The sequence below is a fragment of the Equus caballus genome, chromosome 9 (genome assembly GCF_041296265.1).
Source record: "Equus caballus isolate H_3958 breed thoroughbred chromosome 9, TB-T2T, whole genome shotgun sequence".
NCBI classification, from domain to species: domain Eukaryota; kingdom Metazoa; phylum Chordata; class Mammalia; order Perissodactyla; family Equidae; genus Equus; species Equus caballus.
Genome location: NC_091692.1, coordinates 98,896,555 through 98,911,915, shown reverse-complemented (window position 1 = coordinate 98,911,915; position 15,361 = coordinate 98,896,555). Strand labels below are relative to the sequence as shown.

The following is a 15,361-nucleotide window of genomic DNA, read 5'->3' as shown; positions in this document are numbered from 1 at the left end:
TGGGTTGAATTACATGGTCTTACACAAGTTTGTACTGTAGCTAAGGGCAAAACTGCCAATATTTATACTTGATAGTAGATACACTTTGAGAGTAACTCATGACATTTGAATGTTGTGAAAGTAACATGGCTTTTTTACCCCCAGTGGAAATAAAATTAAATGGACACTATGTTCAGAAATTATTAGATGCTATGATTTTACCTGCTGCTTTAGCTATTATTAAAATCCCAGGACATTCTAAACTTGACTCTCTGGAAGCTAATGGAAATTATCTTGCTGACATTTCCACAAGGAATTCAGCCCTTAAAGGACCCCAAAACATCAAAGCCTCTGTCATGGACCAAAGGGATATTTTCCTAAATCATAACTTAGAAAAACTGGCAAGAAACCTAACAATTGGCCTCAGAAAAAGAAAAATAAGATTAGAAATTCAGCAACTGTTGGTTTAATATAAAGAAAAAGCTCTCATTTGGACCAAATAACAACTCGGTCCTACTGGAAACTTTAAAATTCCCATGCCTAACTACTGTACATACAATAATCCATTGGTTTACTGACAAAATAACATTTATAAATCAATATTGATAGAAAATATTAACAAACCCACAAAAAGTACCTCCCTCCCTTGTCCCACTTGTCCAAAATACAATGGAAGAAAGTCTGTTTCTGCTGCTCCCAGATATTCTAAGCTGTCTAACGGACCACTTAAGTTTTGACAGATGGATTTAATACAACTTCCCTCACTTCATGAATATAAATATCTTTTAGTCATGGTTTGCATATTTTCTCACTGGAGTGAAGCCTTTCCCTGTAGATAGTCTACCACCTTTTCTGTGATGAAAGTCCTTTTTGAAAGAATTATCCTTACCTGGGGAACTAACTCATCTTGAGCTTTAGAGTGATAAAAAAAAAAAAAATTTACTGGTCAGGTACTTTGGCAAGTCTGTGCTGTTTGATAACTTTTGCAACACTTTCATTGTGCTCACCACCCTCAATCTTCTGGTTCAGTTGAACACACATTATTTAGACTCAATTGGCAAAATTTGTAGAGAACCTCCAAATACTTTGGCCAAAAGCATTACCATTGGTTCTTCTAAAATTTAGATCTACCCTCTTTGGAACTCATAAACTCTCACCCTCCCAGATAGTCGTGGGATGCCCATGGCCCTGGGCTCCTGCCTCTTTTGACCCACCGCTAATAAAAGGAGATATACTCTAATATTGCAAATGCCTAATTGTTTCTATTAAAAATAACCATGTTTCAGCTGAGCAATCTTTTCACAGTGCACTTGAGGGAGATGAAAATCTTAAGCATCACACTTTGCAACCTGAGATTGTCTATTGGAAAAGACATTTCTAGAAGAATTCTCTTCAATCTCACTGAAAAGACCCTTATCTGGAACCACGAATTAACTTTTGTGCCATGAAACACCAGGGAATAAACTCATGGATTCATGTGACACACCTAAAGAAAGCATCGAACCCTGACTGCACCTGCACATCATCTGGTGACATGAAAGTAGAGATTTTCTGGAATTGAAGCAGACAGCATCTGATGAGACAGCTTTCCCAAGATGTCCAGACCAGGCCTGTTGAAAGTCTAACAAACTTTTGATAAAGACATAACACTTCAGATGATCTCCAATGTCTATGATCTTGATAACATATAAACTTTAGGGAAAAAATGCCTTAAAATTCTCCTTCTACCCCTCTTTGTTACTCAAATGTGGCCTCAGTAGGTTTCCAATTTGTGCATTTTCCCTCTGACGTGGGACATGACACCATAAAAAGATCCTCCCTGGCATTGAGAGACAAAAGACTGCTAAAACACAAAAACATGACTTTGTTTCTCTTAAAGTTCAGGTGTGCATCATTATATTTTGATTTCTGTGTAGACTACATCATGTTCACCATCCAAAGTCTAATTACCATCCATCACTGTGCACATGTGGCCTTTTACTCCTTTTGCATTCCCCCTCCTCCCTTCCCCCCAGTGACCCCCAATCTATTCTCTATATCTATGTTTTGTTTGTTGTCATTGTTGTTGTTTTTTATCTTCCACGTAAGAATGAAATCATAAGGTACTTGGCCTTCTCCATCTAACTTATTTCACTTAGCATAATGCTGTCCAGTTCCATCCATGTTGTCACAAATGGCAAGATTCCACCTTTTTTTAATGGTTGAGTAGTATTCCATTCGTCCATTGATGGGCCCTAGGCTGTTTAGGAATTTTCAACGTGACTGTATCAGGATTATTTCATCTGAAGCAAAACAATGCCAACTGAAATTGGACAGTACTGACTCAAAAAGATACAACTGCAAAAATAGCCAAGACTCTGGTTCCTTCAGTTCTTTGGGTATAATTTCAATTCTATGTAGTTCCTTTGGTTCTGCTTTCTTCTCTGTGTGAGTTTTATTCTTAGGCTTCTGAGAAGATGGTCCTCCAGATGAATCTTTGTTTTCCATTCTTGTCCGTATCGCCACCAACCTTCTCTCTACACAGTAGTCAGAACAAATTTTTAAAAACATAAGTCAGATCAATATTGCTTTTCTGCTCACAACTCCTACACTGGCTTCCTATCTTCTTCATCATAAAACCCAAGGAATTTATAATGACCTGACGAATTTTTCTGATCTCAGCTTCTTCCATTCTCTCCTCACTCACTCTGCTCTAAACACCTTGGACCCTTGATGCTCTCAAACAAAGCAAAGAAGCTCCCCTTGGTGACTCTGCACCTACTAGTCCCTCTATACTTCTTATGGGGGTCCACCTGCATTGCTCCCTACATTCCCTTCAGATTTATATCTCATCACATGGCCTTGTTTGGCAGTGCCATAGCAAATATCTTTGTACATTTCCATTCCCTTAATCAGCTCTATTTTTCTCAACTAAGATGCTATGTATCTATTTGCTGGTTGTTTATTTCCCTGCAATATATTTTAAGCCTCTGAAAACAGTGACTAGTTTTGTTCCTTCTGTCTTTCTTGAACCCAGAACTGCAAATGGCATATATAAGGCAATAAATAAAATTTATTGAATAAATGTGTATAGCTCTTGTGGGCCTTGTATCATATAACACAAAAGATGAAAGAGAGAATACTGTTTCTGGAAACTATCTCAAAACAGCAAAAGAAAACTATATTTTCTGAAAGGCCTCCAGGAAATATATGCTTGTTCACACCCATTTTAATCTGTTCATTTGCCCATTTTATTGTCAATCTTTGGCAAGGAAGAATAATTAAACCTGACCTTGAGATTGGGGTTTCTGTCATTTTCCTTTAAGGCAGAGAGAGTCTAAGGTCATGGCCAAATTGGAATTATTTCAGGAAGGAAGAAGGGAAGAACGGTTATTAGGTAAGAAATCAAGACTATTTCTGTCATCAGACTCTTTAGGTATCAAATTCTTGGGCTGTTAAAACAATAATACAAAGCATATGTAATAAGGAATTTCAGACATTGCATTTTTTTCTCTTTTCTTCTAGCATACATGCACCTAATTTCTGTGAATGAGGGTATAGAATAGCTAGTGTTCTTAACAACAATATCTTCCGGTAAGTGCTAAATTTGTTCTGGATCATAGAATAGCAAGTGATGTGATCTCGATAGGTCACATTTAAAAGCTTTTTTACTAATCCTTTTTTATGTGGATGGTGGGTGAAATGTCAGGAAAGCCACTGGAAGAAGGAATATATTGTTACAAATTGGCTTACAATCTTACTGTGGAATATTTTTCTCTCCATTAGGGTTTTATCAACACTACCTTACTTCCACGATAGAAAATGACACGATGGATATGTATATTGATAGATATTATCTGTCCAATGCATTTTTAGAAGGAAGCAGAGGTTATTTGACTGGGGCCATTCAGTTACCTTTTGTTTCATTTTGTTTTGACATATAACATTATATTAGTTTCAAGTGTATGACATAAAAATTCTATATACGTGTGTGTATATATATATATATATATATATATATATATATATACATATATGGAAATAATTACTACGATAAGTCTAGCTTATTGTGGTAATGTTAGCATCCACTACCACACGTAGTTACAATATTTTTCTCTTATGATGAGAACTTTTAAGATCTGCTCTCAGCGGGGCCAGCCCCGTGGCTGAGTGGTTAAGTTCAGGCGCTGCGCTTTGGTGGCCCAGGGTTTCTCTGGTTTGGGTCCTGGTGCGGACGTGGCACAGCTCACCAGGCCATGCTGAAGCGGCATCCCACATGCCACAAATAGAAGGACGCACAACTAAAATATAAAACTATGTACTGGGGGCATTTGGGGAGAAAAAAAGCAGAAAAAAATCTACTCTCAGCAACATTCAAATATACAATACAGTATTAAGTATAGTCACCATGGTATAATTACATCTCTAGGATCCATTTATCTTATAAATAGAAGTTTATACCTTTTGACTACCTTCACTAATTTAACCCCCCAACTCCAACTGTGGCAACCACCAGTCTCTTCTCTGTATCTATGAGATTTTGTTTTGTTTTAGATTCCACATATAAGTGAGATCACACAGTATTTGTTATTCTCTGTCTCACTTATTTCACTTAGTATAATGTCCTCAAGGTCCATTTATTTGCTTTATATATGTGTAAATACATATAATTCTTGGACCCATTTGAAAATTAACTGAAGACACTGTGTTGTTTTTTTTAAAGATTGGCACCTGAGCTAACATCTGTTTCCAATCTTTTTTTTTCTTCTTCTTCTCCCCACAGCCCCCCAGTAAGTAGTTGTATATTCTAACTGTAGGTCCAACTGGTTGTGCTATATGGGACACTGCCTCAGCATGGCTTGACGAGCAGTGCTATGTCTGTGCCCAGGATCCAAACCAGCAAAACCCTGGGCCAAAGAAGCAGAGCATGTGAACTTAACCACACAGCCACAGGGCTGGCCCCAGAAACTGTGTTTTTATTTCACTCAATAATCTACTAACTTACTGTGCATTTCCAAAGAAGAAGGATATTTATGATACCAAGTACAATTTTTGAAGTCAAGAAACTTAACGTCAATGTAATACTATTATCTGATGCATAGTCCATATTCAAATTCTGTCATTTTTCCCAATGATGTCCTTTGTAACTATTTTTTTTCTGTTAGAGAATTAAATTTAGGACCATGTATTGCTTTGCATTCTCATGCTTTTAAGATTCTTTTCTTTGACCTTTAATTTTCTTCACTTTGCATTTTGAACAAGATAGTTATTCTATAGAATATTCTACAATTTGGTTTTGTCTGAAGTTTTCTCATGATTACATTTAAATTAAGTATTTTTGGAAGACAGATCAAGAAGGTGAGGTAGCATCACTCTCAGTGCATTATTAGGAGGCACATAATGTTGGCTTGTTCCAATATCTGATATTAGTGATCCTATGATCGTTTACTTTAGGTAGTGTCCATCAGGTCTATCAACTGTCAAGTTATGACATGAAACCACTATTTTGTAGGGAGATAATTTGAGACTATGTAAATAGCTTGTTTCATATCATACTTCTATCTTCCTTCTACACTTATTAGTTGGAATTGTAATGTTTGAAAGAACTTTCCATTTGTCGCTATTTATTCATTCGCTATTATTATTCTTTTTTTTTTTTATTTTTTGAGGAAGGTTAGCGCTGAACTAACATCTGCCACCAATCCTCCTCTTTTTGCTGAGGAAGGTTGGCCCTGAGATAAGGTCTGTGCCCATCTTCCTCTTTTATATGTGGGACACGTGCCACAGCATGACTTGACAAACGGTGCATAGGTCTGCACCAGGGATCCAAACTGGTGAACTCTGGGTCACTTAAGTGGAACGTGTGAACTTAACCACTGCAACACCAGGCTGGCCCCTAATAGACTAATTATTGATTTATATCAGTAAGAGCCACAGAATTTTATTTACTTAATTTCTATGATGACGATGATGATGATGAAGATGATGATGTCTCAAATTTAGCCAGAAGAACATTTCTAGTTGTCTTGTGTATCCTTTAAATACGTCCCCATTAATATTTGAGAACTCACTTTCTAGTATAAGATGTTGCAGGCTTATCTTATACTTTCTTTACCTTCCTCTTCCCTGGAATCAAGCTTTTCTCCAAAGATCCCTGGTTCCTTTTGGTGCAGAATAGTTAAAAATGAAAATCTGGTCACTAAGTGTGGTCATTGCTACTGGGCACGTAGGTCCTCTTCAGCAGACAGATGTATACGTATATATAATATTTACACAATATTATATATAATATGACATGATATGTATAATATTATTATAATTATATATTACAATCTATTATATAATTAATATTTTATGACAATGATTAATAATGTTAATAATAACACATATATTTATGTTAGGAGTTTATACTGATACATCCAATTTCAATTCAAAACATCATAGGGTACATTCTATCCTTCCCTCTTTTTCATAGGTATAACTATCTTTTCTACTGAAGAAAATTCTGGGTCTTATTATTCTTAATATATTTACTCATTTTTTAAACCTAAATAAACAAAAAATATTTTAGAATTGCTAAATAATAACATTGCAAAAAATATTAAACAGAGTTTTTATTTATAATTCATTACTTTTTGATTTAAAATTTACAAACATTGTACGTTACTTATTCAATGCCAGGTAGCAAATCATCTCAAAACTTAGTTACTTAAAAGAACAACAATCATTCATAGCAATTTTTCATGATTCCTGTGGTTCAGGCATTTGGGGACTTGGTTGGGTGGTTGTGGCTCCATCTCTCATGAAGTTGCAATCCAGTGTTGGTTAGACGGGGCTGGATGAGCCACTTCAAAGTGATTCATCCTCATGGCTATTAGCAGGAGGATTTGGTTTCTCTTCACATGAGCCTCTCAATAGGACTATTTGCACGCCCTCATGGCATAGTGCCTGATTTTCCCAGAGTGAGAGACCCAAGGGATAAAAGCAGATGCTGCAATGCCTTTTAGGACCTAACCTGGAGTGCTGTTAACTCCACTGTGTTCTATTGGTCATAACTCTTATTCAGTGATGGAGTATCTACAAAAAGGCATTAGTAACAGGAGACAAGGGACAGTGGGGCCACCTTGGAGAACGACAGCCACACCATGAAATGCAAAAATTTTCAATGTACACCCAGATGTATTTTGGCCCATGCATACATCAATGAAATCCTTATCCCTATTGAGATATATAACATTTCTATTACTCCAGAAAGTTAACTTATGCTCATTCCCAATCTGTCCCCAAAGCAACTACTTATCTGATTTGTTCATGATACATTAATTTTATCTCTAAGAACTTCCTTCATATGGAAATATAACACTATGTAAATTGTGTCGTTTCTCTTGCTCAGCATATCTTTGAGAATCATTCATATTATTGCATATATAAGTATTTATTATTTTTAAATTTCGAATACTACCCCACTGAATAAATGTCTTGAAATGTATTTATACATTCTCCCATTGATGGACATTTCTGTTGTTTCTAGTTTATAGCTATTGTTAATAAATCTGCCATGACCATTCTTGGACAAGCTCTTGTATCCATATGCTTTCATTTATCTGGAGTAAATATGTAGAAGTTGAATTGCTGATCATAGAATAGTTATATGTTTAACTATATAAGAAACTGCCAAGCTTTTTCTAAAACGTATTGTACCATTTTATACTCCCTCCAGCAACATGTGTCAGCTCTACTACTTCATTGTTTTTGTTTTCTTTAATTTTAGCCTGTCTATGGGTGGTACGTAGGACCATATACCATTTATATTAGACACCACAGTGTAATGGCATGGGCTTCAGAGGCAGATGGCATGGGTTATATCTCAGACGCATAATTTATAGTCATATGCCTTAAAGGAGCCAGAGAAGGGGCTACGAAAAATGGTAGAAGATGCATAAAAATGTCATTGAACACATGTGTCAGTCTGGTTGTAGATAGGATTCAATTATACTGAATTCAACGTTATCCAGTATAGGAACCTGCTTAAGGCACTCATTTTGACACAAAGATGGTAAAAAAACAAATAGCACATGGTCTCTGGCCTTGAGGAGCCGAAACTTATTGGTGAAACAGAAACATACATAAATCCATCTGGTATAATGCACACTGAGAAATGTAGTCAGTGATTTGTTGAGGAAAGTAGCTAACTAGTTTCAGAATCTTGCCCTCAAATCTAGGAAGGATGAGAGAGCTCTGCATTTCTTAAAATCAAAAGGGATAAAAGAAAGTGCATTAAGGGAAGATGGGTTGCAGAGATGAGCAGTGGAAATGCCCAATGAGAGGAATTATTCTCAGTCTCCCACAAGACTGTGAAGGAGACTGGGTCCTGAGAGCAAATCCTTACATTCCCCAGCTTACAGCCTTCTGGTTGGGAAATGGCTCCATGCTTTCATGATCCATGCAGATGAGCCCTGTATTATCTAGCTGTGTTCTAAAGAGAGACAGCAAGAGAGACAGCAGGATCTGTTGCTGATACCTCAAGAATGGTGAGGCCATTACTGTTATCTTGACTGAGACGTCCAGGATAGAAATATGGCTTCAGGGGCTGAGTAAACTTACTTTTGAAAGTGTGGAGAATGGTAAAGTCTGTCACATTGTAGAAAGAGATCAACCCTTTCTCGTATCTCAGAAAAATACCCACTATCAAGGGAGGTTCTGGGACATTAAGAACAGAACGGGGGGGTGGAAAGGGCTTTGTATACATCATTCTTCAGGGATATGGTCCAGAAGGCATTCTCAGGGCCAGCAGAGATGTCTTGCCCTTTCCGGTTAACTGAGTCCACACACAGTCCTATTGCCCACCTGTTCTTCCCTGCTACTTCAACCTCCCAGTAATGCTCACCATCAGAGAAGCTGTTTTGACCAAGCACAGCCACCAGAGTATCAAATCGCTCAGAATTGTCAGGAAGGTCCTGTTTTTCTGGAACAGATTTCACACATTTCTCATCATCTGACACAGCAAGGTAAGGGTGAGCAGTGGCTTTATCCAATATTATGTCTTCTGCAGAAAAAGGAGTACATCAATTGATTTTAAGACTTAAGATAAGACTTTTCAGCCTCTAAGAGAAAGGTCAAAGCAGGGGTGAGGAACAAAGTAGATTACATTCTAATTTCCTTTTTATATACACAGAAAATAAAAAAATAAACTTTGTCTGTATGCATCCCATACCATTTCATCTGTGAAAATGACTTGGTGTTATATCAGAAGTTCCAAGGATGCAGCCAATAAGGTTAGAGGGATACATGGGCACTGTCCTATGAAAGGTCTAACAATGGTCCAAATCTCAAAATGTTTCCTCAACATTTGTAATAGAAACATTATGCCAACCATAGATAAAGCGAAAAGTTTAACAGAGAGATAGAGAAATGTCAGGGAGAAAACCCTATCTGCAAAGAACAGAGGCTGAAGCATGCCCAGTGTGTTCAAGGAGAGGGAAGTGTCCAGTGAAGCTGAAGGAGAGTAAGAGAGAGAAGGAAGGGGATGGAATTAGAAAGGCAATAAGAAGAGAAAGGGGTCAGAGTCATTTATGCCTATCAAGATCATTTTCAGGATTTTGGCCTTTTTATGGATGAGATGAAGAGAAATGGGAGGATAAAAATTAGAGAGAATGTGTATTTACAACTATTTAGTAGAGTTTTGTTGTAAAGGAAAGATAAATTGGTTAGTAGTCATATAGAAAAAGAGTATCAACTGAGATTGTTCTTTACCTCTTTTTTTAAGATAGCTTGTTTGTATCCTGATGAGAATGACTTCATAGACATAAAGGAATTGAGGTTTCAAGATAAGACAGGAGAGACTAGAAATAAAATCTTGTATTTTACTCATCTTCCTTGGCTCTGGATAATCTGGTGGTTGCCATATTGTGGAAGTAGGATAAAATGAAGACATTTCTGACTGATCTACAACTTGCAATTCAGAAAAAGATGACCAATCACATTGTATCAGTGCTTTGCATAGCTTGGGTGTTCATTTAAAGCAGTCTTTTCTAAAATAAAATTTCTCCTATTTAGTAACTTGGTTCTTATTTAACATTAGGTCCAAATATCCAAAATCAAGTGATTTTCTAAGTTCAAATATGTCTTATAGATTAGGTGGGCAAAATCTTTTTCTTTTGCAATAGAATTCCAGAGACATTAAATGACAGGCATAAAGTCATTCTTAACCATATATTTTTCACTTGGCATTTACCTGCAAATCTTCGAGCTTTATTCAGACCTACAAATGGATAGAAACATTCTAGGTTAGCTAGATAACTGGGAAAGACATGGGCTGTTATAGGTAACAACATACGGTGTGTCAATAGTGAGAATCTTGACTTCACTTACCTGCCTCTCCCAGGACTTTTCTTCGGTCTGCAACCAATCAAAGAGATTGTTAAGTGTTCTGAGAAGACACAGGCATTGTTTTTAATTTGGCGTAGGAGAGAAACACAGAACTTACCAAGTTCTTCACTGATTTCATCTAAAAAAACATAATAAAGAAGAATATTAATTTCTGAGATTCCAAGGAATTTGATGCAAACTTTGGCTTTATATAAAGTTATCAGTGAATATTTGTGTCAGATTTATGGAATTTGAGGCTCAAAGACTGAAAGGGCAACTTGTACTAGATGTCTACATGAGATACCACTTAGTTAGTTAGAGCCAAACTGCCATTGAGGCTTGTATAATTTGCTCTCTATCATAAGCAAAACTCAAAATTAAACTTAAGACCTGATACCATAAAACTCCTAGAAGAAATATAAGGAAGAAGCTCCTTGACATGGATCCTGGCAATTAATTTTTTGAATATGACACCAAAAGCACAAGCAACAACAAACAAAAAAATTAAGTGGAACTACATAAAACTAAAAAGCTTCTGGACAGTAAAAGAAACGATCAACAAAATAAAAGGGAAACCTGTGAAATGGGACAAAATACTTGCAAACCATATATCAGATAAAAGCACTAATATCCAGAATATATAAAGAACTCATACAACTCAATACCAAAAACACAAGCAATCTGATTAAGAAATAAGCAGAGGAATTGAATAGACATTTTTCCAAAGAAACCATACAAATAACCAAAGGGCACATGAAAAGATCCTCAACATTACTAATAAGCAGAGGAATGCAAGTCAAAAACCACAATAAGATATCACTTCACACATGTTAAAATGACTATCATCAAGAAGACAAGAGATAAGTGTTGGTGAGGATATGGAGAAAAGGGAACCCTTGTGCACTGTTGGTAAAAATGTAAATATGAGGTGATGGCAGCATCATGGTAGAGTGAGTTGTTCCTTTTGTCTCTCCCCTCTAAGTTACATCCAAATGGACATTCATTAACCAACAGAAGATTCCCTACACAAGAGGACACCTGAGAGATGCAGACAGCCATACATCTGAAGGTGGGTGGACTGGATCCCAGGAAGCAGTGGAACTAGGTGAGTGGACTTCTGTTCCTCCCTGGGGACAATGGTCCAGGTCACAGATTCTCACACAGCAGCCAGTGTGACTGTGAGTGCAGGCAGGGCAGCCCAGCCTGCGTGTGAACACTTTTGGAGTGGTAGCCCAGCCTGTGGGAGCACCCACCTACTGACGTGGTCCTGCCAACATGAATGCTCCCCACCAAGTGGTGGCAGCTTAGCCCATGTGGAGATGTCCCACACACCAAGCACAGCAGCTCTTGCAGACCCACCGAGAAGCACAGTGGCAGCCTGCACAAAAGCACCACTTCTGCCTAGTGCAGCAGCTTAGCCAGATCTGCATGCTGAGTGCAGTGGCCCTGCCCATGTGAGCACTATCCACCCACTGAGAGCAGTAGCCCAGCAGTGACCCACCTATAAGCACAGAGGCCACATCCTCATGAGCACAACCCTCTGAACAGCTGTGCCCAGCCCATGTGGCCCAACTGGTCTAACTGCCAACAAATGGGGTGGGATCAGAAAACACAGTTACTCCCCCCCCAGGTGGTGGCAAGTGGAATCTGGGATGTGCTACTACTAAAAATGCACCAGAAGAGGATCAATTCATCAAACACCATAAAGAACTATAGTAACACTGCAGAAGAGAAGGAAAATGACAAGTCTCCAGAAACTAATGCTGAAGTCACAGAAGATTACAATCTAAATGACAGAGAATTCAAAATAGCTCTCAGAAAGAAACTTAAAAAGTTACAAGAAAACTCAGAAAGACCAGCTCAATGAGTTCAGGAAAAAAATTAATGAATAGAAGGAATACTTCACCAAAGAGAATGAAGCCTTAAAAAAACTATACAGAAATTCTGAATATGAAGAGCACAATTAATGAGATAAAATATATTGTAGAAACCATAAAAAACAGAGTGGAATTTGTGGAGGACAGAATTAGTGAATTAGAGGATATAAATATAGAAATGCATCAGGTGGAGGAGGAAAGAGAACTAAGACTTTAAACAAAAAGGCAAAGGTCTACAAAGCTTTGGGCAAGGAGATAAATAGACAATCAGAAAATTGCAGCTCTCTATCAGAATAGGTTAGAAAACACTTAAATATAACATAAGAGATAAAGGGAAGGAAAGCATCAAAAATAAGTATGAACACTTCAATTTAGTGACAAACTCATAACACAAAAAATAATTTGTGACAGCAATAGCTCAGAAGGGGAAGAGGGAGGGATGGAATGTGAATAGGCTAATGGAGGTAAGAGGCTATCAGAAAACAGACTACCTCATCTACGTGATCTTTTATACAAACCTCATGGTAAACCAAACAAAAAATCAGAGCAGAGTCATAAATCACAAATAAAGAGAAAACTGAGAAAACCATCACAGAAAACCACCAAACTGAAATGGCAGTCAGAAATACAAGATAAAAGAAACAATGGAAATATAGAACACCCAGAAAACAAGAGATAAAATGGTAGTATCAAGCCCTCATATATAAATAATCTCTCTAAAGGTAAATGCATTGAATTTTCCAATCAAAAGACACAGAGTGGCCGGATGGATTAAAAAGCAAGATCCAAAAATACGTTGCCTCCAGGAAACACATCTCAGCTCTAAAGACAAACATAGGCTCAGAGTGAAAGGATGGAAGATGATACTCCAAGCAACTGTCAAGCTAAGGAAAGCAGGTGTTGCCATACTTATATCAGACAAAGCAAACATCAAGATAAAAAAGATAATGAGAGACAAAAAGGGGTAGTATTAGTAATAAAAGACACATTCCACCAAGAGGACATAAGATTTATGAATATATATGCACCTAACACAGGAGCACCAAAGTATATAAAGCAACTATTAACAGACCTAAAGGTAGAAATTGACAGTAACACAACATTAGTAGGTCACCACAACACCCCACTTACATCAATGGATAGATCATCCAGACAGAAAGTCAAAAAGGAAATAGTGGCCTTAAACAAAGACTAGACAAGGTGGACTTAATAGATATATGTCAAACACTCCATCCCAAACCAGGAGAATCCACATTCTTCTCAAGTGCACATGAAACATTCTCAAGGATAGACCATATGCTAGGAAACAAGGCAAGCCTCAACAAATTTAAGAAAATTGAAATCATATCAAGCATCTTTTCTGACCACAATGCAATGAAACTTGAAATCAACTACAAGAAAAAAGCCAGGACAGTCACTATTATGTGGAGACTAAACAACATGCTACTGAACACCCATTGGATCAATGAATAAATCAAAGGAGAAATTAAAAAAATACCTGGAGAAAAATGAAAATGAAAACACTACATAGCAATTCCTATAGGACAGAGCAAAAACGGTACAAAGAGGGAAACTTATAGCATTATAGGCCTACGTTAACAAACAAGAAAAATCTCAAATAAGTAATCTTAGACTATACAGAACAGAATTAGTAAAAGAGGAACAAACAAAGGCCAAAGTCAGCAGAATGTGAGAAATAATAAATATTAGAGCAGAAATAAATAAAATAGAGACCAAAATAACAGTAGAAAGAATCAATTGACTAAGAGTTGTTTCTTTGAAAAGATAAACAAAATTGGCAAACCTTTAGTCAGACTCACTAAGAAAAAAAGAGAGAAGGCTCAAATAAATAAAATTAGAAATGAAAGAGGAGGGGCCAACCCGGAGGCACAGTGGTTAAGTGTGCACATTCTGCTTCAGCAGCCGAGGGTTCGCTGGTTTGGATCCTGGGTGTGGACATGGCACCACTTGGCAAACCATGCTGTGGTAGGCATCCCACAGATAAAGTAGAGGAAGATGGGCCAGCCTTCCTCAGCAAAAAGAGGAGGATTGGAGACAGATGTTAGCTCAGGGCTAATCTTCCTCAAAAAAAAAAAAAAAAGAAAGAAATGAAAGAGGATAAATTACAATGGATACCACAGAAATACAAAGGATTATAAGAGAATTCTATGAAAAACTGTATGTCAACAAACTGGATAACGTAGAAGAAATGGATACATTCTTAGAATCATACAACTTCCCAAAACTGAATCAGGAAGAAACAGAGAATCTGAATAGACCAATCACAAGAAAAGAGATCAAAACAGTATTCCAAAACCTCCCAAAAAACAAAAGTCCAGGACTAGATGGCTTGCCTAGAGAATTCTAGCAAACATTCAAAGAAGATTTAATACCCATCCTTCTCCAAACTATTCCAAAAAATTGAAGAAAATGAAATGCTTCCTAACTCATTCTATGAGACTAAAATCACCCTGATACCAAAACCCAACAAAGACAGCACAAAGAAGGAAAATTACAGAGCAATATTTCTGATGAATATAGATGCAAATCTCCTCAAAAAAATATTAGTAAACGGAATACAGCAATACATTAAAAGGATCATACACTATGATCAAGTGGGATTTATATCAAGGATGCAGGGATGGTTCAACATCCACAAATCAATGCGATATACCACATTAACAAAAGGAAGAATAAAAATCACATGATCATCTCAATAGATGCAGGGAAAGCATCTGACAAGATCCAACAGCCATTTATGATAAAACTCTGAATAAAATGGGTATAGGAGGAAAGTATCTCAACATAATAGAGGCTATATATGACAAACCCACAGCCAATATCATATTCAATCGTGAAAAACTGAAAGCCATCCCTCTGAGAACAGGAACAAGACAATGGAGCCCACTCTCTGCACTCCTATTCAACATAGTACCAGAGGTTTTGGCTGGAGAAATCAGGCAAGAAAATGAAATAAGAGGTATCCAAATTGGAAATTAGGAAGTGAAACTCTTGCTGTTTGCAGATGACATGATCCTGTATATAGAAAATCCTACAGAATCCACCAGAAACTTAGTAGAAATAATCAATGACTACAGCAAAGTTACAGGGTAAAAATCAACTTACACAAGTCAGTTGCATTTCTATATACTAATAAT

General features: G+C 37.1%; 1 protein-coding gene across 9 annotated transcripts in view; it reads right to left on the bottom strand.

The window, feature by feature from the left end:
- Window positions 1–429: 429 nt before the first annotated feature.
- The window catches only part of C9H8orf33 (chromosome 9 C8orf33 homolog), a 45,233-nt gene continuing 30,301 nt past the window's right edge, over window positions 430–15,361 (bottom strand). For 6 of the 9 annotated variants that reach the window (XR_011421720.1, XR_011421714.1, XR_011421716.1 and 3 more), the window contains 5 exons: window positions 10,445–10,465; window positions 10,330–10,356; window positions 10,193–10,219; window positions 8,846–9,004; window positions 430–2,495 (listed from right to left, as the gene is read on the bottom strand). The gene's annotated coding sequence lies outside the window, so the exon portion shown is untranslated. Of the gene's footprint in view, window positions 2,496–6,029; window positions 6,120–8,845; window positions 9,005–10,192; window positions 10,220–10,329; window positions 10,357–10,444; window positions 10,466–15,361 lie in introns of all 9 variants that reach the window. The other 3 variants (XR_011421717.1, XR_011421721.1, XR_011421718.1) reach the window with 2 other exon arrangements.